The sequence below is a fragment of the Myotis brandtii genome, unplaced genomic scaffold (assembly GCF_000412655.1).
Source record: "Myotis brandtii unplaced genomic scaffold, ASM41265v1 scaffold96, whole genome shotgun sequence".
Lineage (NCBI taxonomy): Eukaryota > Metazoa > Chordata > Mammalia > Chiroptera > Vespertilionidae > Myotis > Myotis brandtii.
Window position 1 is genome coordinate 1,210,880 of NW_005371972.1, and position 11,710 is coordinate 1,222,589.

Here is an 11,710-nt window from a genome sequence, read left to right on the forward strand (position 1 = left end):
CTACTCTGTCTAAAAATCAATGGAAAAAATATCCTTGGGTAAGGATAATAACAAAAAAAAATTGATTTTAAAATATCAGATCATTAGAAGTCTTTGTAGTTACTAATGATAGAAGAAATCTGTGGACCAAAACAAAATAGAAATTAAAATATTGGTTCTATAATAAAAATATATTTTTCCTTTTTAATACATTAATACAGTTTTTCTCAATAGGTATACTAAATTTGAAGAATTTAGACCACTTTTCATTAACTTAGGCTCTGAAGATCTAATTTGTCATTTATACAGTTGAGTCCTGTAGTGCTTTCCCATATCTTTTGCAATATTTGGAGAATCACCAGTTAGAGCTGAATCATTTCTGAGGAACTTTACCTGGGTAAATTGGATTGAGAGACCCCTTGATTCAGTAGAACCTCATTGAGACAAAACAGCAGGTAGCCTGTTACATTGACTGGTTTGGAATCTCTTACCTTTTCCTAAGGAACAAAGAATCACTCACTTTATATTTTGCATCTTAGGTCATCTTTGTGTGTATGTGTGTGTGTATTAAAATAACACACAAGTAACCATTTTTAAGTATGTAGTTCAGTGTGTACATTCACATTGTTGTGCAACCATCACCACCATCTGTCCCAGAACCTTTTCATTCCAAACTGATGCTGTCTGTATCCATTTAACAACTCTCCATTCTCTTCCCCAAACCCTTAGCAGCCAACATTTGATTTTCTGTCTCTATAATTTGACTACTTTAGTTACCTCATATAAATGGAATCATATAGTATTTGTCCTTTTGTGATTGGCTTATTTCACTTAGCATAATATACTAAAGATTCATCCAACTTTTGTAGCATATGTCAGGATTTCCTTCTACTTTTAAAGGCTGATTCATATTCCACTATATGTTGATACCACATTTTGTTTATGCAGTCATCTGTTGATGGATACTTGGGTTGTTTTTACCTTTTGGCTATTACACATGCTATGAATGTGGATGTGCAATTGTCTCTTCCAGTTCCTGCTTTCAGTTCTTTTTGTTATGTACTCAGAAGTGGAATTACTGAATCATATGGTACTTCTAATTTTTTGAGGAACTGCTATACTGTTTCCATTTTACTGTCCTGCCAGCAATGCACAAGGAATCCAGTTTCTTTACATGTTAAATTCTGTTTTTTGATAGTAGCCATCCTCAGTGTGAAAGGTATCTCGTGGTTTTTATTTAAATTTCTCTAACAAGTATTCATTTTGAGCATCTTTTTTAAAAAATATACATATTTTATTGATTTTTTTACAGAGAGGAAGGGAGAGAGATAGTTAGAAACATTGATGAGAGAGAAACATTGATCAGCTGCCTCCTGCACACCTCCTCCTGGGGATGTGCCCACAACCAAGGTACATGCCCTTGAGCGGAATCGAACCTGGGACCTTTCAGTCTACAGGCGGACACTCTATCCACTGAGCCAAACCAGTCAGGGCTTGAGCATCTTTTTGTGTGCATTTTGGGCCATTTGTATATTTTCTTTGGAGAAATGTCTGTTCAAGTTCAAAGGTGCCTATTTGCATCTGATTTATTTTTGTGGGTTTTTTTTTTTCTATTGAGTCATATCTTCTTTTTTTTCTTCTTCTTCTTTTTTTTTTTTTTAAATACCCGAGGATATGTGTGGGGTTTTTGTTGCTATTTAAAAAAAAAAAATGATTTAGGAGAAAAGGAAAAGGGGGAGGGAGGAGGAAGGGAGAGAGGGGCAGAGAGATAGAGAGAGAGAGAGAAAGAGAGAGAGAGAGAGAAACATCATTGTTAGAAACATCAGTCTGTTGCCCTCCTGTACATGCCCCAACTGAGGATTTGAACCAGCAACATGGGTATGTGTCCTGATCAAAATCGAAACCGAAACCTTTTTGGTGTAAATTTAAAATGTCTTAAAATTTAAAAGTTATAAAACAAACAAAAAAACCCATTAAGCTCTTTTTGAAAAATAGAAGTTTTACTAATTTCTTCTAAACATGGTACTTTGGTGAGGAAAAATTTGTGATTCTAAACTACCACCTTAAATCCCTATGTTGAGAATAAAGAAAGCTATTATTGTGCTAAGAACCACTTTAATATGAATGGAATACTTCTCATTGATGTGAACCTTACTAGAATAGGAGTAGCATTACTGACTATTTTACCCATCATTTGTTTAAAATTATAAAACAGTTTTGTTCACAAGTAGTTTCACCTTGCAATTGAAATGCGAAGCACATATTATAAAAAAGTTATGTGGTGTTTTCTTTTTTGCTGTGTTTTTCAAAATTGAGTGATACCAGAATGTTTAAGATTCCAGTTTCCTCTTGAGTGTAATTTTCACAAGTGGATTTTTTTTCCCCCTGAGTTTTGGAGTTATTCAAAGACTTTTATAAAGTGGTACATTACTGATAAGGAAGAATGGTCACTTTAAGGGTCTCATGTTTGAATTGCCACTTAAAATGAGCATGTAGGGTTCTCATGTTGGGAAAGCAGTAAAGGAAATAATGTAGGTCTCAACTTTGGCACTAATTGACATTTGAGGCCAGAGAATTCTTTGTTGTGAGGACTGTTCGGTACATTGTAGGATGTTTAGCAGCACCCTGGCCTCTATTCACTAGATGGCAGTAAGCCTCATCCCCACTCAGAGTTGTGACAGCTAAAAATGTCCTTTGGGGAGCAATCATCCCCATTAAGAGCTACTGATGTAGGTATTCCAATGAAGGATTTGTGAATGAAAGAGAATAGTGTATCCAAAGACTCTGGACTTTGTTAGACATTTAATTTGGTGGCAGGGGACATATATTTTAATTGTGCTTTTGCTTCCATCCTGGAAAATGGTTCTTTTTTGTTGTTGTTTGTGTGTTTAAATCCTCTTCCACAAAGTTCTAGATAACAGGATCCATGAAGTGATTTTGTTTTTATAGATATCAGTGATTTTTCAGTCAGCTTATTAATATGTCTCAGTTACAGTTCTAGAACCTTAGTTAGAACAGTCATTTCTTGATAATTAGTAATTAAAGAAGAAATACTTTGCAGTTTGCAACAAAGAAATTTTCATTTCATGATTAGATACTGAGTTTAGTTAATACCTTTATTTTAATGAGCTTAGTGTACTTTTCAGGGCATTAATTTCAATTGCTTGCACAATTCAAGTCAATAATTTCTTGGAGGTATCTCCATTACATATCAAACACCATATCAGCCTCTGTGTTTACAAAGATGAATCCAGTGTTGAGCTTTCAAATAAGTAGTTATGATACAGAGTGAAGAGATTTGAGATTTGAGATAGACACTGTAGTAAATGAGGCTCAGGAATGTATAGCTAAGAAACGAATGAATGCTGTAGGTGGGGTGTGGATGTCAGGAACAGCTACAGAACAGGGGGTTAACCTTAGAACTAATTCCTTGAAGGTAAGGCAGGCAAGGATGGACAGAAAGGTGCCTTCAACAGGAATAGGTTGGACAAGAGCTCTCCACGTTTGTTATATGCTAGGCAGGGTGCTAATAAGCATTTTGTAATCATAACTCACCACAGCCCTTCACAAGTGGTAGGTGTTATCACCATTTACATATAAGAAAATTAAGGATTAGAGAGGAAGTAAATTTAACCAAGGACTTATCCTATATAATAAAAGGATAATATGCAAATTGACCCTAACAGCAGAACAACTGGGAATGATTGGTCACCATGACACACACTGACCACCAGGGGGCAGATGCTCAATGCAGGAGCTGTTCCCTGCTGGTCAGTGCACTCCCACAGGGGGAGCTCTGCTCAGCCACAAGCCAGGCTGACGGCTGCCAGCACAGCAGTGGTGGCAGGAGCCTCTCCCGCCTCCTCAGCAGCGCTAAGGATGTCCAACTGCAGCTTAGGCCTGCTCCCCGCTGGCAAGTGGACATCCCGGGCTCCCAGATGGATGTCTGACTGCCAGCTTAGGACCGATCCCCTGGGGGGCAGGCCTAAGCCAGCAGGTGGTCATCCCCCGAGGGGTCCCAGACTGCGAGAGGGCACAGGCCGGGCTGAGGGACCCCCCCGAGTGCACAAATTTTTGTGCACCGGGCCTCTAGTATATAATAATTTTTTAAAAGGCACCTGATTAGAAACTGGTTTAATGTTCTTGTGTGGATAGATAATTAGTGGATAAGGTAACAGGGTCATGACAAAGGAATGAGAAGGAGCAGCTAGTAAATTAGTTTGGGGTTATGATGTAAAATATCTCTCTCAATGAGGAATATGGATTTTATCCTATAAGTACTTGAGAAATGGATGGTAGGTGTGAGGTAGGTGGAGAGTCAGAGAACCCTAGAGCAGTGGTTCTCAACCTTCCTAATGCCGCGACCCTTTAATACAGTTCCTCATGTTGTGGTGACCCCCAATTTCATGGTTACAAATTGAACATAATTAAAGCATAGTGATTAATCACAAAAACAATATGTAGTTATATATGTGTTTTCCGATGGTCTTAGGCAACCCCTGTGAAAGGGTTGTTCAACCCCAAAAGGGGTCGCGACCCACAGGTTGAGAACTGCTGCCCTAGAGTTAACAGGACCTTTGAAGGAAGATCATGAAATCTGGTAATTCACTAGGAAAATTAAGTTTAGAGAGGCAAAATGAGGTGCCTTACTAGACCACACAGTTGAGTATTTCCTTCTTCATTTTCTTATAAAACACAGAGCTTTAGTCCAGGTTACATCACAAGTAGCAGAGTTGAAAATGTAATTGGAATCACATCAGGTTGTCTACAAACTGGTGGTTTGCTTTGTAACTTTCTGGGCTCAGGACACTTATATTCTTAAATTATTGAGTTCTTGTTTATTTTAGGTAATATCTATTAACATTTACCATATTAGAAACTAAGACTTAAAAAATTTATTGATTTTTAGGGAGAGAGAGAAACATTGATTTGTTGTTTCACTTATTTATGTATTTATTGGTTGATTCTTGTATGTGCCCTGACCGGGGATGGAACCCTCAACCTAGGCATATCAGGACAATACTCTAACCTGCTGAGCTACTCGGCCAGAACTAGAAATTAAACTTTTAAAAAAGATACATTTTTTATTGATTTGAGATAGAGAGGGAGAAAAGGAGAAGGGGAGAGAGAGAGAGAAACATCAATAACAGAACCATTGATCAGCTACCTCCTGCAGTCCCCTTACTGAGGATCAAGCCCACAACCCTGGAATGGCGACCTCTTTGTGCATGGGAGGAAGCTCAACCAACTGAGCCATACCAGCCAAGGCAGAAATTAAAACCGTTAGGTTGAAATTTTTATTTAATTTATTTGACTTGACTCTTAAAAAAAAATTTTAATAGTTTATTTGATCAAAACTTGATTCGAATTGGGCAGTGCCAAAGCAGAAGTGATTAGAATATTCCACCAACAGGTTATAGGGCAGTGGTTCTCAACCTTCCTAATGCCGCGACCCTTTAATACAGTTCCTCATGTTGTGGTGACCCCCAACCATAAAATTATTTTCGTTGCTACTTCATAACTGTAATTTTGCTACTGTTATGAATTGTAATGTAAATATCTGATATGCAGGATGTATTTTCATTGTTACAAATTGAACATAATTAAAGCATAGTGATTAATCACAAAAACAATATGTAGTTATATATGTGTTTTCCGATGGTCTTAGGCGACCCCTGTGAAAGGGTCGTTCGACCCCCAAAGGGGTCGCGACCCACAGGTTGAGAACCGCTGATACAGGGGATAGAGTTTTATAGAGAAAAGGTGGAAGCAAAGCAAGAAAATTATTTGATTGATTATAGCATAAGTGGCTGCCTAATTTGGAAAGTTCTAATAAGCTGTTTGTGATTGGCTATCCATAGGTTTGATATCTTAACCTTGAGGCATTTACAGTCTTAGGTTTTGATTTGTTTACATAGACTGCTAAGGTATTAGAACCACCTCAGTCTAATGGTCTCCTTGTTTTAATTTAAGAACTCCCCTTTTTGGTCATTCTCTCATACGTGAGATAATAACTAAAAATTGATATTAGTGCCACTCTTGTTCACTATTAGCTAAGTTTTTGAAATTTTTGTCTTCTTGTGAAACTCAGACCTTTGAGAGGATATAGCCCACCAGGGATACTACAGTGATGACTTATCAGTTGGATAATACCAAGAAACAAGTATGTTCCTTGGTCAGAGTTTCCTGTGAATCAAACCAGCTGGAATCAAATAAATCAAAGAATGTACCAGAAGGAGCATCAACCTGTTTTAGCTTGTTCATTCATTTCTTGTTTGCTACAGTTCCAAAGTTGTTGATTCAGGTATTTGCTTATGGCACAGATTTATGGAGTGTTCAGCCAGTAAGTAAAGCAATTCTATTATTTAAAATCACTTTGGCAAGAAATTCTAGAGACTTTTGTTGTGCCGTTATGGCCTTAGTGGTAGGTTTAGTGACAGTTGCCAGAGTTAAGGAGCATTGTCTACCTGTGCATTAACAGAGAGAACAAGCAAGTAGTGAAAAGGCAAAAGGAATAAAAATTTCATATGGAGATGAAGATCTTCATCCATAATCTTGGGAGAGCTGTCCTCTTTAAGATGTTGTCTGCCTCTGGGGAGGAACTTCCCTAATCAATTTTAATTTTAGATCTCTAGCTGGTATGATATAACCATTTAAAAATATATTTGTATTGGTTTTTAAAGAGAAGAAGGGAGAGGGAGAGGTGTGACATTGATGTGAGAGCGGAACATCATTCGGCTGCTTCCTGCATGTACACTACCAGGAATTGAGCCTACAACCCAGGCATGTGCCCTGGCCAGGAATTGAACTGGTGACCTCTTGGTGCATGGGTCAACATTCAATCAACTGAGCCACATTGGCCAGGGCATATACTAGTATATAACTATTTTTTAAAACAAAAGATAATGAGATGAGTAGCATTGTCTTGTCTTTTTTGCAAATCTCTTTAATGTTGATTTAATAAGATAGCTAGATTCTCATAACCACTGTTGTATTCACACTGTGATTATACGTGTGTGTGAAGTCTATGCAGAAAATCTGACCTCACATAGTTATGTAATTGAAATAAGAAGAACCTTACAGACCCCTTAAAATGATCTTCCCCTCCCCCCCATAGGTCCTCAAACCACATTTAGAGAACTGCTGCACTAAAAAGATAGGATCGTCTTGAAAATTTGGACATGTAAAAGAATTGGATGTAGAGAGATTCTTACCTGGGGTAGGGATACATTGTATTTATGAAATTACATGATTTCCCCTCCACATTTGATGGAAGCACCAAGGGCAGTGGACACATTTGGATTTGCCCAAACCTGATGGGAAATCTGCATTTTGCATCTTTTCCCTCTCGACTCAAGCTTACTATTGATTATGTAGAGAGAAAAAAATTATTAGCTGCCTGATGAAAGAGAAGAGAGATTTTGGCAAATTGTCACTTGAGATTATATCTGCTTTTAATAAATGGATCCTCTTAACTGTTTTAATTGCAAAGTTTTCTAGTTGTTTTAATTGCTCCTCTTAAAAAAAATCCATTTATGCCAGATTTTTTCCCTACTTAATTAGATTAATTGCTTTTTAATCTTCCAGTTGTAAAAACCAACATAGCTCTGGCCAGTTTTCTCAGTGGTTAGTGTCAGCCTACATACCAAAGGGTTGTGGCTTCAATTCCTGGTCAAAGGCATGTACCTGGGTTGCAGGCTCGATCCCTGGCCCTGTAGGGCGAGTTCAGGAGGCAACCAATTGATGTGTCTTTCTCACATCAATGTGTCTCTCTCTTCTCCCCTCTCTCCTGCTCCCTCCCTCCCACTCTCTCAAAAAATGAATGGGAAAAATATCCTCCGGTGAATATAAAAAATAATAAAGAAGAACAACAAAAACTAACATATTTATCATAATCAAATGTTTATAAATATTATAGGGATACAGATATAGAAGTCAGCCATTGGATATTACCCTTGTATGTGAACAAATTTAGTCCTGAATTATCTTATAACTAGAGGCCCGATGCACGAAATTCGTGCAAGAGTAGGCCTTCCTTCTCCCAGCTGCCGGCACCGGCTTCCCTCTGGCACCCAGGACACGGGTTTCCCTTGCAGCCCCGACTTCATCCAGAAGGTCGTCTGGAAGGATGTCCGGTCTAATTAGCATATTATGCTTTTATTATTATAGATCAGTATACCCAGTGCCTTGACATTTTCCATGTTAAGAGTCAAATGCTCACTGTATTCTGTGTATAAAATGGCTGTAGGGATAGGAATAGTTGGTTATTTGACACCATAATTGTGTTTAAAAGAGTCCTGGTATTCCATATTCTGTTTGATTATCAATAACTAGAGACCTGGTGCATGAAATTCCAGCCTGGCCTGTGCTCTCACCCCGGCCTGTGCCCTCTTGCTCCCCACGAGGAGCGGAGCGGGCCTAAGCTGGCAGTCGGACATCCCTCTCACAGTTCGGGACCCCTTGCTCCTTACTGCCCGCCTGCAGCGGAGGTGGGAGAGGCTCCCACCACCACCGCTGCACTCGCCAGTCATGAGCCCAGCTTCTGGCTGAGTGGCACTCCCCCTGTGGGAGTGCACTGACCACCAGGGGGCAGTTTCTGGGTTGAGCATCTGCCCCCTGGTGGTCAGTGCGCATCATAGCGACCAGTCGTTCCGCCGTTCGGTCGATTTGCAGATTAGCCTTTTATTATATAGGATTATTATGCAGCCTGGCCAGTGTGGCTCAGTAGTTGAATGTCGGGAGATTGAACCTGCAATCTTGGTGTATCAGGACGACACTCTAACCAACTGAGCTACCCAGCCAGAGCTCAAAAGTTGTGTATCATTTTATCATTTGGCAATTCATTTTAAAGCCTTTCTCCCTTTCTAGTTATTACTTCAGATTGGTCAGCAGGTAATTCTACCATTTAAATCTTATATCTTGTTTCAAAATTGGTGTGGTAGCAGGGAATTCACCAAGATTGTGATGATATTTATAGAAAATCTATTATCTATGACAATTTTTTAAAAAAATATTTTTTTATTGATATCATAGAGAGGAAGGGAGAGGGAGAGAGATAGAGACATCAGTGATGAGAAAGAATCATTGATCGGCTGCCTCCTGCATGCCCCTGACTGGGGATTGAGCCTACAACCAGGCATGTGCCCTTGACCGGAATCAAATCCGGGACCCTTCATTCCACAGGCTGATGCTCTATTCACTGAGCAAAACCAGCTAGGGCTATGACAATTTTGTCCTTAAAAATTATTGTTATCGTTGATTGATCACCTTCCTTCATTACTTTTTGTTAACACATTTCGTACTGCTCCGGGGTTTTCTCGTGTTTCGCGCGCCATCTGTTAAGGACCGCTCACGAGTGTTCTCGTTTTTCATGCCCATGGAAAAAGGAGCGAATCTAGATACTTATGTAAATTTTGTTTGGTCCCTCTTCATAGAGGAAAATGTTTTACGCAGTACCATACATTAAAAAAGTACTAGGAACTTTAATTGTTTGTTTTTGTAAATAAAAATGTTATAATTATTGAAAAACAACACCTAAAGTGCATTATGATGATTTAAATAACGTGCAGTTTGCCCAAAAACGTGTGGTCCCTGGCGTATGTCTTAGAGATTTCTATGCAGTACGCAATGTGTTAATATATTTTTATTGATTTCAGAGAGTAAGGGGAGGGAGAGAGAGATGGAAACATCAGTAATGAGATAGAATCATCGATCGGCTGCCTCCTACATGCCCCTTATTGAGGACTGAGCCTGCAACCTGGGCATGTGCCCTGACTGGGAATCGAACTGTGACCTTCTGGTTCATAGGTTGACACTCAACCACTGAGCCACACAAGCCGGACTTCCTCCATTTTTATATTACAGACTTTTACCGAACTTTGTTTTTGTTGTCTCATTAATCATATTAAAAGCCAGAAATTTTGCTCTTGCCCTTATTTGTTTGCTTCTTTATCCACTATTGCTAAGGAATTTTGATGTATATAATATTGGTAGCATTGTTATTAAAGAATTTTCCTTAATGGTTATTTTATTCGTTGGAATTGAGTATAACATTCTATACTGTAATCATTTGGTGGTCTTGTGAATAATCTTGTATTAGCTGAAGTACTTAGTACATATAACAAACATTTTCTCCTGCACTAAAACAGAATATTAATTTTGTTAACCCTTAATTTGAATGAAAATATAGTGTTCTATTCACTTAGTACTAGTAACACTACTTTTGTTGAATGATCCAGGAAAATATTTTTTGTATAGAAGGGAAAATTGAAGCCCTTTCATTTATAGGAGGCCTGCCAATGATGGCTTGTTGTATCTGGAGGCTTTTATCCCTAGTAGTTTGTATTTTGGAGCTCACATATCTCCTTTTGCCCTCACTGGCATAGGTTTATTTCCCTATGTTTCAAACTGCAGGAAGATCTGATAACCTCATGACGTTTTTATTTTTTTGTCTTAGTAGGTGAAAGCTAAATAAAAGTGCTGTGTGAGTGCTAAGTTATAACACCTTGTTTTCTTAAAATATTTACTTTATTCTTTTAAAAAAGCAGTAGCAAATTTGTCTCAGATCCTAGGGTTGGATTTATTAATCAGACTGGCTTAAAGATGGTCTTGGATATGAGAGCTGTAGTCTTAGTGCAAATGATAAAACTATCAAGTCTTTCCTCTACCAGGTATGTTTAAGCACCTGGCTGGTATGACTCAGTGTTTGAGCGTCAATCTATGAACCCTTGTTACATTCTGGTCAGGACACATGCCCGGGTTGCTGGCTTGATCCCTGGTATGTACAGGAGGCAGCTGATCCATGTCTCTCTCTCATCAATGTTTCTATCTCTATATCCCTCTCTATCCCTCTCTCTAAAATCAATAAAAACATATTTTTAAGTAATGGATTAACCTTCCAGAGTTATATAGAGATAAGGCTTCAACAGGAAGGTGTGAGTTTGAAGCAAAATTTTAGAAACCTGTAAATAGCTTTTTATTAATCTATTTGAGAAGGCTATGAAAGAACTTAAAACCACCACAGTCGTGCACATCCAGTACTGAAGAGAATTTTATTATTTTAAATATATTTTTATTGATTTCAGAGAGCAAGGGGGAGGGAGAAAGAGAGAGAAACATTAATGATGAAAGTCATTGATCGGCTGCCTCCTGCCTACTGAGGATTGAGCGTGCAACCTGGGCATGTGCCCTTGACCAGAATCGAACCTAGGACCCTTCAGTCCACAGGCTGACACTCTATCCACTGAGGCAAACTAGCTAAGGCCTGAAGAGAATTTTATATTTCTCACTTAGTTTTTAGGCATAATAAGCTTGCTTAAATATCTCTCTCTCGATCTGACCATGTTGGTAATATTTTTTCTTTGTCTTTCAATTGTCTCCCTATTTGAGGATTGTATTAAATTGAAGAGAGTAATCAATTTCATTGACTTTGATTTTCCACATTATTCACAAAGATCCTAAACTAGCAAGACTCAAATAATTTACACAATATTTCTTTATTACACCTTCAAAATTTTTTAAAGTTAAAATTACCTGGGAAATTATTTTTGATATTTATATTTTCCTAAAAATTAATTTATGCATGAGGTGTAGTGGTAGTAATAATAGTAACAGAGCAGGGCTACTTCATTTATTGAATGCTGTCATATTCCAAACTCTCTAAGCCTATGTGTTATTACTTTTATTTTATTTTTGTTATTCCTCACCTGAGGATATTTTTTTCATTGATTTT

At 38.2% G+C, this 11,710-nt stretch overlaps 1 protein-coding gene across 1 annotated transcript in view; it reads left to right on the top strand.

Moving 5' to 3' along the window:
- The window catches only part of SPEN (spen family transcriptional repressor), a 64,860-nt gene that overhangs the window by 24,004 nt on the left and 29,146 nt on the right, over window positions 1-11,710 (top strand). The gene's annotated exons all lie outside the window — the stretch shown is intronic.